The sequence below is a fragment of the Heptranchias perlo genome, chromosome 21, assembly GCF_035084215.1.
Source record: "Heptranchias perlo isolate sHepPer1 chromosome 21, sHepPer1.hap1, whole genome shotgun sequence".
NCBI lineage: Eukaryota > Metazoa > Chordata > Chondrichthyes > Hexanchiformes > Hexanchidae > Heptranchias > Heptranchias perlo.
The window spans coordinates 13,221,581-13,237,404 of NC_090345.1; the positions used below are offsets into that span (position 1 = coordinate 13,221,581).

The window sequence follows — 15,824 nt, forward strand, 5'->3', positions numbered from 1 at the left end:
ACATCCAAAGCAAGGGGTACTGTTTCTTTAAAATAATTTACTTCCTCCCCAACAGCTTAACCTAACACAAATGTTTGTCTACCATCCATAAGGTTACTGACCACACAGGTGTTTATATTTTGCACTGAATTAAAGCACTGTTAAGTGCGATAGCTGCAGCACAGGGGTCCAGATTTGTGCTTGTCATCACAGGGAATTGAGAAGCCAGCCATAAATCTGTATCTCGCTCCTCTGACCCCTCCTCAACTTAGCACTGCCCTTCTGTTGGCCGTATCTATACATACTGTTTTTGGCAAAGTCAGGGGACACCCAATTTAGACATTCTAAACCGGGCTTGTCAGCTTCCCATATAATCATTAGAGACAGTTCAGAGATAGGTTCAGTGTTTGTGTGGCACTGTAGCTGTTAATGGGGGTACTCAGACTTCCCTAAGCTACTACTTTACAGTGTCTCCACTTCACACCACAATATTTGTTTGATGTAGAAGTATATTTGAATTACCTAAACCCCAGATATTCAATCCAGCATTACTAATTACATAAGATGTATTCGTATCACATGATCGCAATTTGCTGCCATTGGCAAATTTCTGTGATGATGATCTTATAGGCTGGAGATGACTTCATGATATTAGTGGACTAATGTTAAAATAGTGGACTGAGGGACATCTTATGAATGCATTTGCATTCATCGTTAACAACATCCAACAATAATTTCTAGCTTTATTTAACTCTTAAGCTTATTAAATCCTAATGGTGGGGAAGTACCTTCTGAAGTTCACTCTCATATGTTAAAATGCAGATTAGAACATAGCTGATTCAAGCATAGAATTCTAATTGAACAAGCCAAGTCCCCTTTTTTTCTCCTTGTATAGATTGCCTAACCTAAGCACTGCCTTTAAGGACTATTTTTGGGTTGAGAGATAGACCGTTCTTCACATTTACTGAAATGAACAAGGACCTCCCCCCTCCCTCCTACCTCCCCTCCCATCCTACCCTACACCATTATCCTGCTAAATTACAATCTGATATATAAGACCTATATTGACATATTTAAATTGACCGCTGGCAGTATTCAGGCTTGTATACACCCAAACTAATGAATAATACCAGAGGGCAAGGTTAATGGTGACACACAGGTCAACAGGTAATTAGTGAGGACAAAATTCCAGATTGTAGAGGGTGGGTGGGGGACTTTTAAAAGTGATACTTAGTGGCCAAAGGAATATTAAAAAGAACTCATAACCACGCTAAACATTGATTACAAAATCAGCAGGAGGTAGAAATTACCCCAAACCTAATATATATATAAACGTTAACTTAACCTAAACTCTAGAGAGATTGTCACATGTACCTACCTAGTTACATAGAGCACAGAAACAGGCCATTCAGCCCTACTTACTGGTCTATGCAGGCATTTATGCTCCATACTAGCCTCCTCCCACCCATCTTCATCTAATCTTGTATACTGAGACATGTATAAACTCAATAACTCGCAGTTACTTGATTAAAATAGTCTGTTTTGACCATAAGTCACTGGTACGTCTACTTTTGGAATATTTTGTGTAGTTTTGCGATTATTGTACTTGTAAAAGGACAGTGATACGTTGACGAGCAGGAAGAAGCTAGATAAGCACACAAAGGCCGAAGGATTAGAAGGGTATGCTGATAGGGTAGATGAAGTAGGGAGGGAGGAGGCTCGTGTGGAGCATTAACACCGGAATAGACCAGTTGTGCTGAATGGCCTGTTCCTGTGCTGCAGACTCAATGTAACTCAATGTAAGAATAGGAACATAGGAACGTAGGAACAGGAGTAGGCCATTCAGCCCCTCGTGCCTGCTCCACCATTTGATAAGATCATGGCTGACCTGTGATCTAACTCCATATACCTGCCTTTGGCCCATATCCCTTAATACCTTTGGTTGCCAAAAAGCTATCTATCTCAGATTTAAATTTAGCAATTGAGCTAGTATCAATTGCCGTTTGTGGAAGAGAGTTCCAAACTTCTACCACCCTTTGTGTGTAGAAATGTTTTCTAATGTCACTCCTGAAAGGTCTGGCTTTAATTTTTAGACTGTGCCCCCTACTCCTAAAATCCCCAACCAGCGGAAATAGTTTCTCTCTATCCACTCTATCTGTTCCCCTTAATATCTTACAAACTTTGATCAGATCACCCCTTAACCTTCGAAACTCTAGAGAATATAACCCCAAAACCCAAACTCTAAAGTTCAAAAAAGACCTGAAGAGAGGTTGACAAATTTGAAACAGCCCTCACTTGAAAAAAGATTGAAAAGGACATGATCCTGATCTTTAAATGTTAAAATTTATGGGTATGTAGAAGCAAGCAGAACATTTTATTTAACTTGTGACCACAAACCTGGATGATGTACATACAAAATCCTTAAACAAGACCAGAGTTTGGAAATGTTTTCTTTCTTGTAGTCGCAGACACATGGCACAAACTCCCCGCAAAAGTAATTGTTGCTGTGTTGACTAACTCTTTTAAAAAGGAGCCGCATAAATATTTAGTTAACAAATGGGCTGAAGTTGAAAAAGATAATTACAGACGCAGGTAACCAGTGGAAAATAAAATGTTTCCCGTTCTGTTAGGGCCAGGGAGGCATCATCTGTGGGATTTAATTGATAACTGCAGATTGCAATGTTCGATTGATATCCTGCAGCTTAAGCTTCATTCCATTTGGGGTTCAGAAAGAAACAAAATACAGAACTTTACTTTCTCTGAGGTTTTACCTGTTGCTATTCACATTCTTCAGGAAATTAAATAAAATAGGAAGAGCCCACACGGTGCAGTTTGTTCATGGTATGTTGGGAGGATGGAGTTAAATGGCCTTTTTTATTCCATGCATTCTTACGTTCTTAATGTAGTTTCCTTTGTCTAAACAGATATATAGAACCTCAATGAGACATCCACAGTCTCAGGATACGGGGTAGGACATTTAGGACTGAGATGAGGAGAAATTTCTTCACTCAGAGGGTGGTGAACCTGTGGAATTCTCTACCACAGAAGGCTGTGGAGGCCAAGTCACTAAATATATTTAAGAAGGAGCTAGATAGATTTCTAGACACAAAAGGCATCAAGGGGTATTGGGGAGAGAGCGGGAATATGGTATTGAGATAGAGGATCATCCATGATCATATTGAATGGCGGAGCAGGCTCGAAGGGCCGAATGGCCTACTCCTGCTCCTATTTTCTATGTTTCTATGTTAACCATCTTCTGCCTCCAGATGTATGTGTTTACTATAAGGAGTCCGTTGTTAAAACTTTAGCATCACTTGGTAAGGTGAGGCCAGATACAAATTGTTAAACTGCTTTATTTCACAAGTGAACATACAGAGTAACAGTTAAAGCAAGTTCAACTTACTTAGCTCAATCTTACTTCTTTCCTTGAAAGTATGGGGAAAAATAATAAGCATGCAGACTTACTTGTGTTTTAGCCTTACATTTCTTTCAGACTGCTTCTAACTGAAAAAAAATGATCACTTGTATTTTTAGCTTCCAGCTCTGGGTTGTATCTCATAGTCCTCTGTTCAAATCCTGATGTCCCTCTGTCCCTTTTCATTCCCTGGTCATTCTGGCTAATGGGCCTGGGATGATACAATAGATCCTTGTTGATCCTTGTTTGAAATAGTTGTGACATCTTATAAAATAGCTCTTAACACACATTCTTCAATGCCTGCAGCCTGTGGCCTTTTAAACCTGTGCCAATCTAATTTGTTTTAAAACACAACCTTTAAGCCCAACGGGGGGAAATTGGGCCGTGTAGCACCCATTTTGTAGGCGCAATGTGGACACCTAAGCCCTGAAAATGGTGTCCGAGGTGCGCTTGCACACTTCCGACATGAAGTCTTGGTAAAGGGGTTTGCGCGCGCGCTCCTAACGAACGCCGGCAGCATGTAGAGTATGATGCGAATCAGTGAGCAACGCTGATTTGGAGCAGCCGGAGACATTTTGGAACTCCACGCTCCAGCCAACGCCCTGTCTTAACCTCACACAGCTGAACAGGACTTAAATGGCATGAAGGACCCCAGACCACCGCTATTTAAAGGGATAATGCAGGAGTTACCGGTGAGTTGCTGGATTATTTGTTCTGGCTGCTGGTGCAATTGTACATGTTTTTGGAAGTTTCCTATACTTGGCTAAAGTTGCAATATTCTATAGAATGGTCTGTTGGTTTTGCAGTACTGTTAGTGGCATTTAAAATAGTGTGCTGATAAAAGTTGATTCCAGATATAGGTGGCCTGGTAAGGCTTCCTCAGGGAATTGAACATGACTGGGAGAATGAAGAGAGGCCACGCAGAGCAGGACAAGCTGCTAGAAGAGGGAGGAAAAGGAGAAGGTGGAGGAGCAGGGTACTGAGCAGGAGGCCATATCCAAGGAGGGTCTTCAGGGACCAATTCTCTTACCTCAACTTCAGCGATGACTAGTGCATCTGACGGCTGCGGTTCACTAAAGAGGTCATGATTGAAATGCTGCAGCCACAACTGCAACCTCAGAGCAGGGCAAGGGCAGCATTGCCTGTGGCTGTCAAGGTAACCATGGTGCTTAATTTTCACGGCTCTGGCTCCTTTCAGTCTGCTGCTGGAGATATAAGCAACATCTCGCAGTTTGCAGTGCACTGCTGTATAAGGGAGGTCACTGAGGCTCTGTACGAACTCAGAAACAAATTCATCTCATTCCCCCTTGCCAGAGACAAGCAGCATGAGCGAACACGAGGGTTTGCTCACATTGCAGGCTTCCCCATGGTTCAGGGTGCCATTGACTGTATGCATATTGGATATGTGCTCCACATCTGTTCTCGGCCATATTCTTGAAGAGAAAGGGATTCCACTCCCTCAATATGCAGCTGGTGTGCGACCACATACAGCGCATCATGCAGGTCAATGCCCACTATCTTGGTAGCAGTCACGATTCCATCATCCTGTGGCAATCCTCCGTGTCACCTATATTTCAACCAGCACAGCAAGTCAAAGGCTGACTACTGGGCGACAAAGGTTATCCCCTCATGAAATGGTCCAGTCCAGAACCCACGCACATGAGCACAGCAGGCCTACAACGAGAGCCATGCTGCTACACGGAACATCAACGAGCACATCATAGGCATCTTCAAGCAACGTTTCCGCTGCATGGACTGCTCTGGAGGACCCCTGCAGTACTCAGCTGGGCAAGTATTAAGATTTGTCTTTGTATGCTGCATGCTGCACAACCTCGCCATTATGAGGGAACTGCCCTTACCATCATCTATCAGGCAAGAGCCGGAGCAACAGGAAGAGACAGAGGAGGAGGAGGAGGAGGAAGTGCAGCAGGAAGTGGAGGAAGAGGCAGGGAGTCTACGAGGTAGACAGGCCCTGTCTGCCAAGACTCTGCGTGATTAGATTATTAATGAGTGATACCAGTAACCTCAACGACACCTCCCCATTCACCAATAGTCCCACACTCCTTACCTTTCCTCTCCCACTTGACCATCAAATCATCCTCCTTATGATTGCACATTGCTACCTCCCTCAGTTCATCGCAGAAATAAAACCCACCACCAAATGCAAATTCAAATTCACATTTATAAATGAACACATGAAATTATGCAAACAAAATGAGACTATTCACCATTGTGCATTCCCTTAGTGCCTGTCGTTCATGTGCCTTTATCTTTCCTAGTGCTTCTACGAGGTGCATCCCCAGTGGCTGGAGCTTGGGCAGTGGAAGGCTGCTGAGCTTCAATTGAGGAGCGTGCAGATGGCCTTGGAGGACGACTTCGAGCTGCTCTGGGCTGAGAGGGCCCGGCTTCAGACTGCACCATCTCTGCCTGGGCTGCAGCAGTCTGGCCTGGCTGGCTGACAGGCAACAGCAAGGGCACTGGTGGCGTGGCAGGGGTGGGAGCAGGAATGGTGTCATCTTGAGAGAGGGCAGCAGGTTCGTCTTCCATTGTGCCACTGCCACTCTCCTGGGGCGGAACTCAGCAATTCTGGTGATCTGCTGGATAACAAGATTGCTGTGTCGCCCTGAAAGCCTTTCAACGGTGGTACCCAGAGCCACGATAGCAGCAATCTGAGCCTGTAAGGCAGCAATCTGAGCCTGTAATGCAGCAATCTGAGCTTGTAAGGCAGCAGTCTGAGCTCCAAATGCAGCAGTCAGACCTTTGACGGCAGATGTTTGTGCTGCAAAGGAAGCTGTGACATTGGTCATCAGACGTTGTATGATGGTGGGTTCCACAGGTGTGCTGATGGAGGTGACCACCCCTTCCATGTGGGAAAGAATGGGCTCCAAGCTCTGAGCAAAGCCGTGTGCCAATTTCAAGGTGGACTCCTCCACCTTCCTTGACATTGTGCGCAGGCTTTCCAGTGCACCAAGCATTTGGTGGTGTACACCCATCAGCCTTCTTCTGTAGCCAGGATCATCAAAGTCATCATCTGACTCCTCCGCAGCAGAACCAGTGAGCGACCTCGCCCTCCGGCAAGCTGGCACCTGTGGTATCCGTTCCTCCTGCCCCGGCTCCTGCGCACTTGTGCTCGATGTCTCACCACGTGCAGATCCCTCCTCTATCCTAGCCTTTAAACTAAGCGCAGTGTCAGCCTCTGAGCTGGTGGCTGCGGGTGTCCGATCAAGTGACGGTATGTCTTCATCATCAATGTCGTCTTTCTCTGACTGGGCAGGTTCCAGTTCTTGAGTATTTGAAATGACAAAGGGACACGGGTTGAGTTTATGGTAAGGGGGGAGGAGAAAGTAATACATGCTGACACCATCTGCAGCACATGAGTCAGAAAAGATTGTGGGATGAGGGAAAGGTGGGAAGTGAGAAGGAGGATTAGGTATGCAGAGACCCTACTTCCAGCGCTGCCAGTGGGCACAGCCTCAGCAATTGCCGTTCCAATGATGGCCCGTACTGCCTCCTCCAAGGGGGCTAGGACATGTAAGCGCGCCTGTCCTTCCTCCAGTTCTTTCTTGCTGCCTACTGTTATGCACCACCTTCTCCTGCAAGAAAGAAAGAAGTGTGTCAGTGAGTGTCCTGCAAGGTGTTTGGGTGATGTGGCTGTCATAGTTGAATAGCTGCCAGTGTGTGTGACCTGTGAGATGTGGGTGTGTGGCTTGCAAGAGTGGTAATGTGTGAGGGTGAGATGAAACATTTGATTTGAAGAGTTGCAAACTGATTGAAAGAGTTTGTTGGTAGGTAGGTGATGGAGGGTGTAGTACATTGAGCAGTGGATGAGGCTAGTGGTGCAGTTGGTAGGAGATGCTATTTGACAGTTGAACTCGCTTACCTTGACCATTCGTATCAAATCATTGAACTTCTTCCTGCACTACATCCATATTCTTGCACCTGGCATTGACCTCGTCCATCACTTCCTCCCACTGCGTCTTGAACATATGTCTGGAGGGCGTCTTGCCCCCCTGTGGATATAGGATGGCCCTCCTTCTGTCCACCTCTTCACCCAAGGCCTCTAATACATCATCCGAGAATCTTGGTGCAGGCTCTCTCACAGGCGCAGCCATTCTTCAATATATTGCAGCATAGATTCACTTTACAATTGACTTCCACCTCTTCCTGCAGCCACAGTGCACCTCCCCTTTAAGAGGTGCAGGCTGCCTTTAAGTAGTGCTAGCCACTCTCAATGTCGGGGCCCCCTGCTGGTGCATGCAGCCAATCAACAGGGCAGGTAGTGTTGGCTGCAGGCAGCAATCATTTAAATCATCACGCAGCAGGAATGTTACCTGCTGCCTGCATCGCAACCAACAGGCGTGGGTTTATAGTGCACTGCGATCCCAGCGCCCGTTTTCGGTGGTTCTCCAATATAACCCCCAACATAAGAAAAAAAAGCTCAAAAATCCCAAAATGTGACAGATCAAATTCAAGAACCTGATTGATCTTTCAGTGCTTCCTCTGTATGGTGGTTGGGTCTTTTTTTTTTATTCGTTCATGTGATGTGGGTGTCGCTGGCAAGGCCAGTATTTATTGCCCATCCCGAATTGCCCTTGAGAAGGTGGTGGTGAGCCGCCTTCTTGAACCGCTGCAGTCCGTGTGGTGAAGGTTCCCCCACAGTGCTGTTAGGTAGGGAGCTCCAGGATTTTGATCCAGCGACAATGAACGGCCATATATTTCCAAGTTGGGATGGTGTGTGACTTGGAGGGGAACGTGCAGGTGGTGGTGTTCCCATGCGCCTGCTGCCCTTGTCCTTCTAGGTGGTACAACAGGATGCACTGCAGCAACTTGTCAAGCTGCCTGCTTCTATCTATATGGTTGGTGGGCCTGTTTCTATCTGTATGGTTGGTGGGCCTGTTTCTATCTATATGGTTGGTGGGCCTGTTTCTATCTGTATGGTTGGTGGGCCTGTTTCTATCTGTCTGGTTGGTGGGCCTGTTTCTATCTATATGGTTGGTGGGCCTGTTTCTATCTGTCTGGTTGGTGGGCCTGTTTCTATCTGTCTGGTTGGTGGGCCTGTTTCTATCTATATGGTTGGTGGGCCTGTTTCTATCTATATGGTTGGTGGGCCTGTTTCTATCTGTATGGTTGGTGGGCCTGTTTCTATCTGTCTGGTTGGTGGGCCTGTTTCTATCTATATGGTTGGTGGGCCTGTTTCTATCTGTATGGTTGGTGGGCCTGTTTCTATCTGTCTGGTTGGTGGGCCTGTTTCTATCTGTATGGTTGGTGGGCCTGTTTCTATCTGTATGGTTGGTGGGCCTGTTTCTATCTGTATGGTTGGTGGGCCTGTTTCTATCTATATGGTTGGTGGGCCTGTTTCTAGCTGTGTGGTTGGTGGGCCTGTTTCTAGCTGTGTGGTTGGTGGGCCTGTTTCTATCTGTATGGTTGGTGGGCCTGTTTCTATCTGTATGGTTGGTGGGCCTGTTTCTAGCTGTGTGGTTGGTGGGCCTGTTTCTATCTGTATGGTTGGTGGGCCTGTTTCTAGCTGTGTGGTTGGTGGGCCTGTTTCTATCTGTATGGTTGGTGGGCCTGTTTCTAGCTGTGTGGTTGGTGGGCCTGTTTCTATCTGTATGGTTGGTGGGCCTGTTTCTATCCTAATGGTTGGTGGGCCTGTTTCTAGCTGTGTGGTTGGTGGGCCTGTTTCTATCTGTATGGTTGGTGGACCTGTTTCTAGCTGTGTGGTTGGTGGGCCTGTTTCTATCTATATGGTTGGTGGGCCTGTTTCTATCTGTATGGTTGGTGGGCCTGTTTCTATCTGTATGGTTGGTGGGCCTGTTTCTATCTATATGGTTGGTGGGCCTGTTTCTATCTATATGGTTGGTGGGCCTGTTTCTATCTGTATGGTTGGTGGGCCTGTTTCTATCTGTGTGGTTGGTGGGCCTGTTTCTATCCTAATGGTTGGTGGGCCTGTTTCTATCTGTGTGGTTGGTGGGCCTGTTTCTATCTGTATGGTTGGTGGGCCTGTTTCTATCTGTATGGTTGGTGGGCCTGTTTCTATCTGTATGGTTGGTGGGCCTGTTTCTATCTGTATGGTTGGTGGGCCTGTTTCTATCTATATGGTTGGTGGGCCTGTTTCTATCTGTATGGTTGGTGGGCCTGTTTCTATCTGTATGGTTGGTGGGCCTGTTTCTATCTGTATGGTTGGTGGGCCTGTTTCTATCTGTATGGTTGGTGGGCCTGTTTCTATCTATATGGTTGGTGGGCCTGTTTCTATCTGTATGGTTGGTGGGCCTGTTTCTATCTGTATGGTTGGTGGGCCTGTTTCTATCTGTATGGTTGGTGGGCCTGTTTCTATCTGTATGGTTGGTGGGCCTGTTTCTAGCTGTGTGGTTGGTGGGCCTGTTTCTATCTGTATGGTTGGTGGGCCTGTTTCTATCTGTATGGTTGGTGGGCCTGTTTCTATCTGTATGGTTGGTGGGCCTATTTCTATCTGTATGGTTGGTGGGCCTGTTTCTATCTGGCAGTGTAGGAATCTTTGGATCTCCATGAGGGAGAGGAGTCAGCCAATCATTCAACACCTAGGCACTATTGCCCACCAGTCAGCTTGATAGCTTGTCGATCACACATGACCCACGGAAATTGGCAATTGTATTTGTGATGTGGCGTTCGCTATCACACACAAACTACTTCTTCTTTGATTTTTTTTGTTGTTGTCAAGGAAACTGGTTTTATTTTTAGAAGGTGTTCACATCAACATGCAAGTACAATCTACTGAGAAATCCACATACTCGTCTACTTGGCTTAGAGCTCTCCAGTTCCTCTCAGAGCTCTTGACACATCACTTACTTGATGGACAATGGTGGGGGTTGTGGGGAGGGGATTTCCTTGAGGGTTCTCCTGATTTCCTGCCAATAACTTCAGCAGTAGGATTGGTGGAAACCCTGGAGAAATGGCGTAAAGGGCCATTTTTAGCCACCAAGGCCATTTCTCCGGGGGTTCCACCCAAGATCCGACGGGAGATTGAGAGAACCCCGTGGAAATTCCAGGCGAATATGTATACAGGATCTACCTGATCCAACAGTTTCACACTGGGAATATTACCCTGCCTTTCTCTCTCCACCCCACACCATGAAGATTTTGCAAGCCACCCTTAGCAGAAATGGGTTCTGTCACTTTGCGGATCTTTTAGAAAGACTGAAAATGTCAGCTGTGGCTATGGTAGCACTCTCGCCTCTGAGTCAGAAGGTGAGTGTGTTCAAGTCCAACTCCAGAGACTTGAGCACATAGTCCAGGCTAACACTTCAGCACAGTACTGAGGGAGTGCTGCACTGTTGGATGTGCCGTTTTTCAGATGAGACGTTAAACCAAGGCCCTGTCTGCCCTCTCAGGTGGACCGAAAAGATCCTGTGGCATTATTTGAAGAAGAGCAGGGGAGTTCTCCCAGTGTCCTGGCCAAATTTTATCATCAACCAGTACCCAAAAGTAGATGATTTGGTCATTAATCTCATTGCTGTTTGTGGAACCTTGCTGTGCGCAAACTGGCTGCTGAGTTTCCTACATTACAACAGTGACTACACTTCAAAAATACTTCATTGGTTGTAAAGCGCTTTGGGATGTCCTGAAACGCACTATATAAATGCAAGTCTTTCTTTCTGAAAGTGGCATAAGCTATTTCCATTGTAGTCTGTGATTCATATAAAGAGAATATGACGAGGAAATGCAATTGTTCTGCAATGAAGAAATGTCTGATTGGTAGGAATAAAGTATTTTTTGCTTCTTTCAATTTCCTTGTGAAGGTGCTGACTCTCTGGGCACCAAGCACTGAGCCCAAGCAGCCATTCTTCAAAATCAATGCCCAGACATTGACTGTTGGCAGGTTATTTGATTGTGGGATGAGAGACATCACAGCTGAGTCTGATCCTGTCCACACTTGGACACTTTCAGATGTAGTAACATTGGGTGATTTTTCTCCTCCCTAGAGCGTGTGCATTGAGCTCAATTGTAGCATTCCTAACATGGACCTGGCTAAGATCAGCTCATTCAATACAAATCACGGATTGAATCCAGGCCCATCCTGCCCTGTACGGCTCAGTTTCACACTGGGCAGCGCATTTTAAAAAACTGCGCGACGGAGGGAGGAGGCAGAGCCATTAATATGTTTATCTCGTGCAAACATTGCAGCAAAATGCAAGTTCCAGAGCTAAACATAAGTTACAATCATAAAAACTCCACCTGCAGTAATTGTAAATTGGGACTGAGGAGCCACTCTCCATAAAAATATTTCACTGACAAATATATCCATTTGCGTTTAATATAAAAAATGTCTTGCCAAAAGACTTTTTTTTAAAGCACTTCATTAAGGGACAAATCTGAGCAGTTTTAACCAGCCTGTTTTGTGACAAACAAACAGTAAGTCCTTTCAGGATTGGCAGTAAAGCTCTTTAGGTCAACCTGTATAGGTCAGACTTCATTTGTCACCATCATGCATCCTAACTTAGATTATTAATGGTGACTTTGTTACCCATCCAATCAAGGTAAAGCTTGATGAGTCTATATCTAATTACAGTATGTAGTGAGTGGTAAGGGATTACACAGAATTCAATCATTGTAAACATGCCTGTTTTCTCCCTTGAGAACCACTTTGTGCTCAGTTGTTCATTTGTAGACTATGATATCAACGTTTCACTCACTGATCTTCCCAATTGTTATGTTCTTGGCCTGTGAACAACAATTTTGGCTTGCATTACTGTTCTGCTGTTTTGGAATGGTGGCTTTCCTTAGGACTAATCTTGTCTTCTAACATGCAAGTAGATAACAGCAGTTCAGATCATTTTTAAAAGCTGCATTTTTTAGGAATTTTGGAAACGGATTGAAATCATAGCAGTAATCAGCACCATGAGGAATCAATAGATGCGAGCAGATTATTTAAATGACATTGTGATAGAGGATGCAAGTACAAAATGAACAGACCACAAGGCTTTAGATGAGAGCAGAGTCGTGGATATGTGGAGTAGGTGCCCAGAGAAAGCAGTTAGTGCTGTGTTGACTATCACCTTTAATGAAGAGCTGGATGAATATCCAATGAGCAATGAGGTTGATTATGAAGATTAGGGGGGAGACTTTCCCCTTCATTGTACCTGGGGATTCCCAGGATCTCCCGGAATCGTCATAACTGGGCCTGGGCCTGCAATAGGTGCAGGCCAGCGTAAGGATAGTAATGAATCATGAAATGTTCCAGCCTCCCATTTCACTTTCCCCTGTGTGTGGGACATAACAGTTCCTGAGCTGCTGGGACCATGGAACTATCAATCCAAGGAGGGGCATAGGCAGCAAACTTAAAATTGCACAGTTCTTCTAAATGGTGCGCTCCCTCAGAAGATAACATTTTGGGATATAGTGGCCCTGATATTTACAGTGAGGCAGGGAGGGAGTGGGGGGCGAGGCATAGGATCCGAGAAACACAGAAATACGGGTTTCCCGGAGGTCCTGCCGAATTTAACGGCGGGACCTGATTTAAATTTTTGGACTCCGTGTAGCGGCTGCAGCCAGCCAGATTGAGAGGCTGGCTGACTGTCGGCAGCCGGGGGACGGAAGGGAGGGAGGGTGAGAGAGAGGGAGGGTGGGAGGTCGGTGGGTTGGAGGCAGGTTGGGGTTGGGTTTCCCATTTTTAAATCCCCCCCCCCCCCGCCTATCCTGGGGGGTTAAAATTCCGTCCAGTATGTGAGTGGTTTGAGACATGACATGTGATGAGAATAGCAATGCCTGAGAGGAAAAAGGTGACTTTGGACCTATGGTTTCCAGGGTTCTCCACCACTGGGGTTTTCCTCATGTCATGTCTGGGTCTGTTGTAGACTAATTGATGGAGATTGATTGCTAAGATTAGTCAACAACTCCATTACCGTTGTATCATGTGACTACCAGGATGGTAGAAGGCGAACTAGATGGACCTTGTTTTTTTCCCTCTAGCTATTCCTATCTCCCCAGTGCGCATTAATGTATATTTGAGAGGGGATCCAGGACATGCTCCCAGAAAAGTTTGAATTTTGTCTTAAAAATAGTGTATTCTGGCTAACTTTACAGCACTTTTTTTTTACTTCCCACTCAATGCTAAAAACAAAATCTATGTCCATTTATGTGAGGAAAGTCACTGCAGAATCTTGAACTAGACAATCAGCGTTATGAGGGCAGAGGGCATCTTTTGTCAATTAACTAAAAAAAGGACATGGACATAGCATTTGAGCCACACAAGAACTGCATCCAGCTCAGGAGATGCTGGTTGTTCATGCCGGTTATAAATGCTCAATCCATATTAGAGACTGGAATTACAGTCAGATTTTACTTGAGCCTATTAATCCGAAGTAAGAAGAGAATTAAAAAACTCAAACTATTCAGCAATATCCATCTTCCACACGTGACATGAGTACAGAAACAGCTCTTCCAGTCTGTAATGTCTCAGCCTACAACCATGCCAGGAATGTCCTGATCGGCCGATGTACCCCTGGGTACAGGCATAGACGGGGTTTCTGCCGGTCTTCCGCCAAAGCTGCGGTTGCCGGGCGGGAGAAACCCCCCTCCCCCACCAAGGAAATTCCAACAAAGGAGTCGGACAGTTCCACAGATTTTGTTAGTGACCATTTTAAAGGAATGCTTCGTTTTTCCAAGGCGCTCTCAACTTTTGTAAGTCTCTCAGAAAGATCAACTATTAAATTATTTCAAAGTTACATGTTGACGTGAAGTCTTCCATGTTTCGTGTTTTTTTTTTAACTGCAAGAATTAAATTATTTACTGACGGATTAATTCTCAATCAATACGGATACAATTCTCTAAATGACCAACTGTTCTCTTGAAATGTCATCGTTTGAACTGCCCATTATGTTGGCATGGATTTTCTGCTGAGTTGCTGGTCTCAGCTGCACCGTTTGAAGAAGGCATAAAGTGAAAGCAGAGCACGCCTTCGTGTGGGCAGGTGGAAAGTAAAACCTTAATGCCTAGTTCATTGGGTACCGTCACACACTTGACACAAAGTTGCTCAAACATCTACACTGCGGTGTTGCCAATAAGAACTAAGAAAATCAACGGACAGGCCCAGAAATTGGTACGCGCTGGCCTGGATGGATCCCTGCGCTGGAACGGGTAGGCCCGAGGCACACCCGATATTGGGCCTTGGGCCCCATTTACATGAGATGGGCGAGCTGCAGACGCCTGCCAGGCATCACCGGCGAAGAGGATTTCAACTTCACTGCTGCTCCTGCCAGCTCCACATTCGGGTAAGTATTTTAAAAAAAATTTACTTTTTATAATGGCAGCTTCCAGTGATCCATTTAAGGACAGCTGGATAGACTACATTTTCCGGAACACAGGGCAGCTCAATTTTGCAAAGGTGCCCTCAAACTGCCATGAGGCCCCCTATTTGCATGCGGAAAGGGCTGAACACCTGTTTCAGGCGTGGGTCCTGGATGTCTACCTTTACCAATATGGCGGGTGGTGCAGTTCCAGTGGGTAATGAGTGTGTGCGCCTTCTACCTCCAAATTGGATGCATTCTAATCAGCCTATGAATCCTTCCACCACCTCACACTATTGTCCAAGAGTGTGAAGATACGCTTAAAAAAACAAGGAAAGTAAAATCGAGGAGGGCGTAAAATGGACATCTGATCCGATCCTGTCAGTTTCCTGCTGGGTGTGTTTGGTTAAAATGATTCCTAATAGCATTTTACAGCAAAGAACGGGGCTATTCTACCTGCCTATCATGCCTGTGCCATCTCGCTGAAAATATCTACTTGGTCCCACTTCCTGGCCCTTTCCCTATACTATTTACATTTTTTTCCCCAAATTTTTATCCACTTCCCTTTAAAACACTGTTGTGGATTCTGCTTCCCTCACCGTTTCTGGTAGAGATTTCGACTTCCCAACAATCGTCTGCATAAAAAAAATGTCACCTAACATTTCCCTTTGTTCTTTTGGTAATAAAATTAAATGTAACTCCTAATAGTAGCAGATGCCATATAAGACTCACAACTCAACAACTTTTTCATCTCTTTATGGAGGCTAACCAAAGGTCAAGCTTTTTTTTATTCGTTCATGGGATGTGGGCGTCGCTGGCAAGGCCAGCATTTATTGCCCATCCCTAATTGCCCTTGAGAAGGTGGTGGTGAGCCGCCTTCTTGAACTGCTGCAGTCCGTGTGGTGAAGGTTCTCCCACAGTGCTGTTAGGTAGGGAGTTCCAGGATTTTGACCCAGCGACAATGAAGGAACGGCGATATATTTCCAAGCCAGGATGGTGTGTGACTTGGAGGGGAACGTGCAGGTAGTGTTGTTACCATGTTCCTGCTGCCCTTGTCCTTCAAGGTGGTAGAGGTCGCGAGTTTGGGAGGTGCTGTCTAAGAAGCCTTGGCGAGTTGCTGCAGTGCATCCTGTAGATGGTACACACTGCAGCCACGGTGCACCGGTGGT

General features: G+C 45.7%; 1 protein-coding gene across 2 annotated transcripts in view; it reads left to right on the forward strand.

Annotated features, from left to right (window-relative positions):
* Positions 1–15,824, forward strand: part of rbm20 (RNA binding motif protein 20) — a 191,741-nt gene that overhangs the window by 35,384 nt on the left and 140,533 nt on the right. The gene's annotated exons all lie outside the window — the stretch shown is intronic.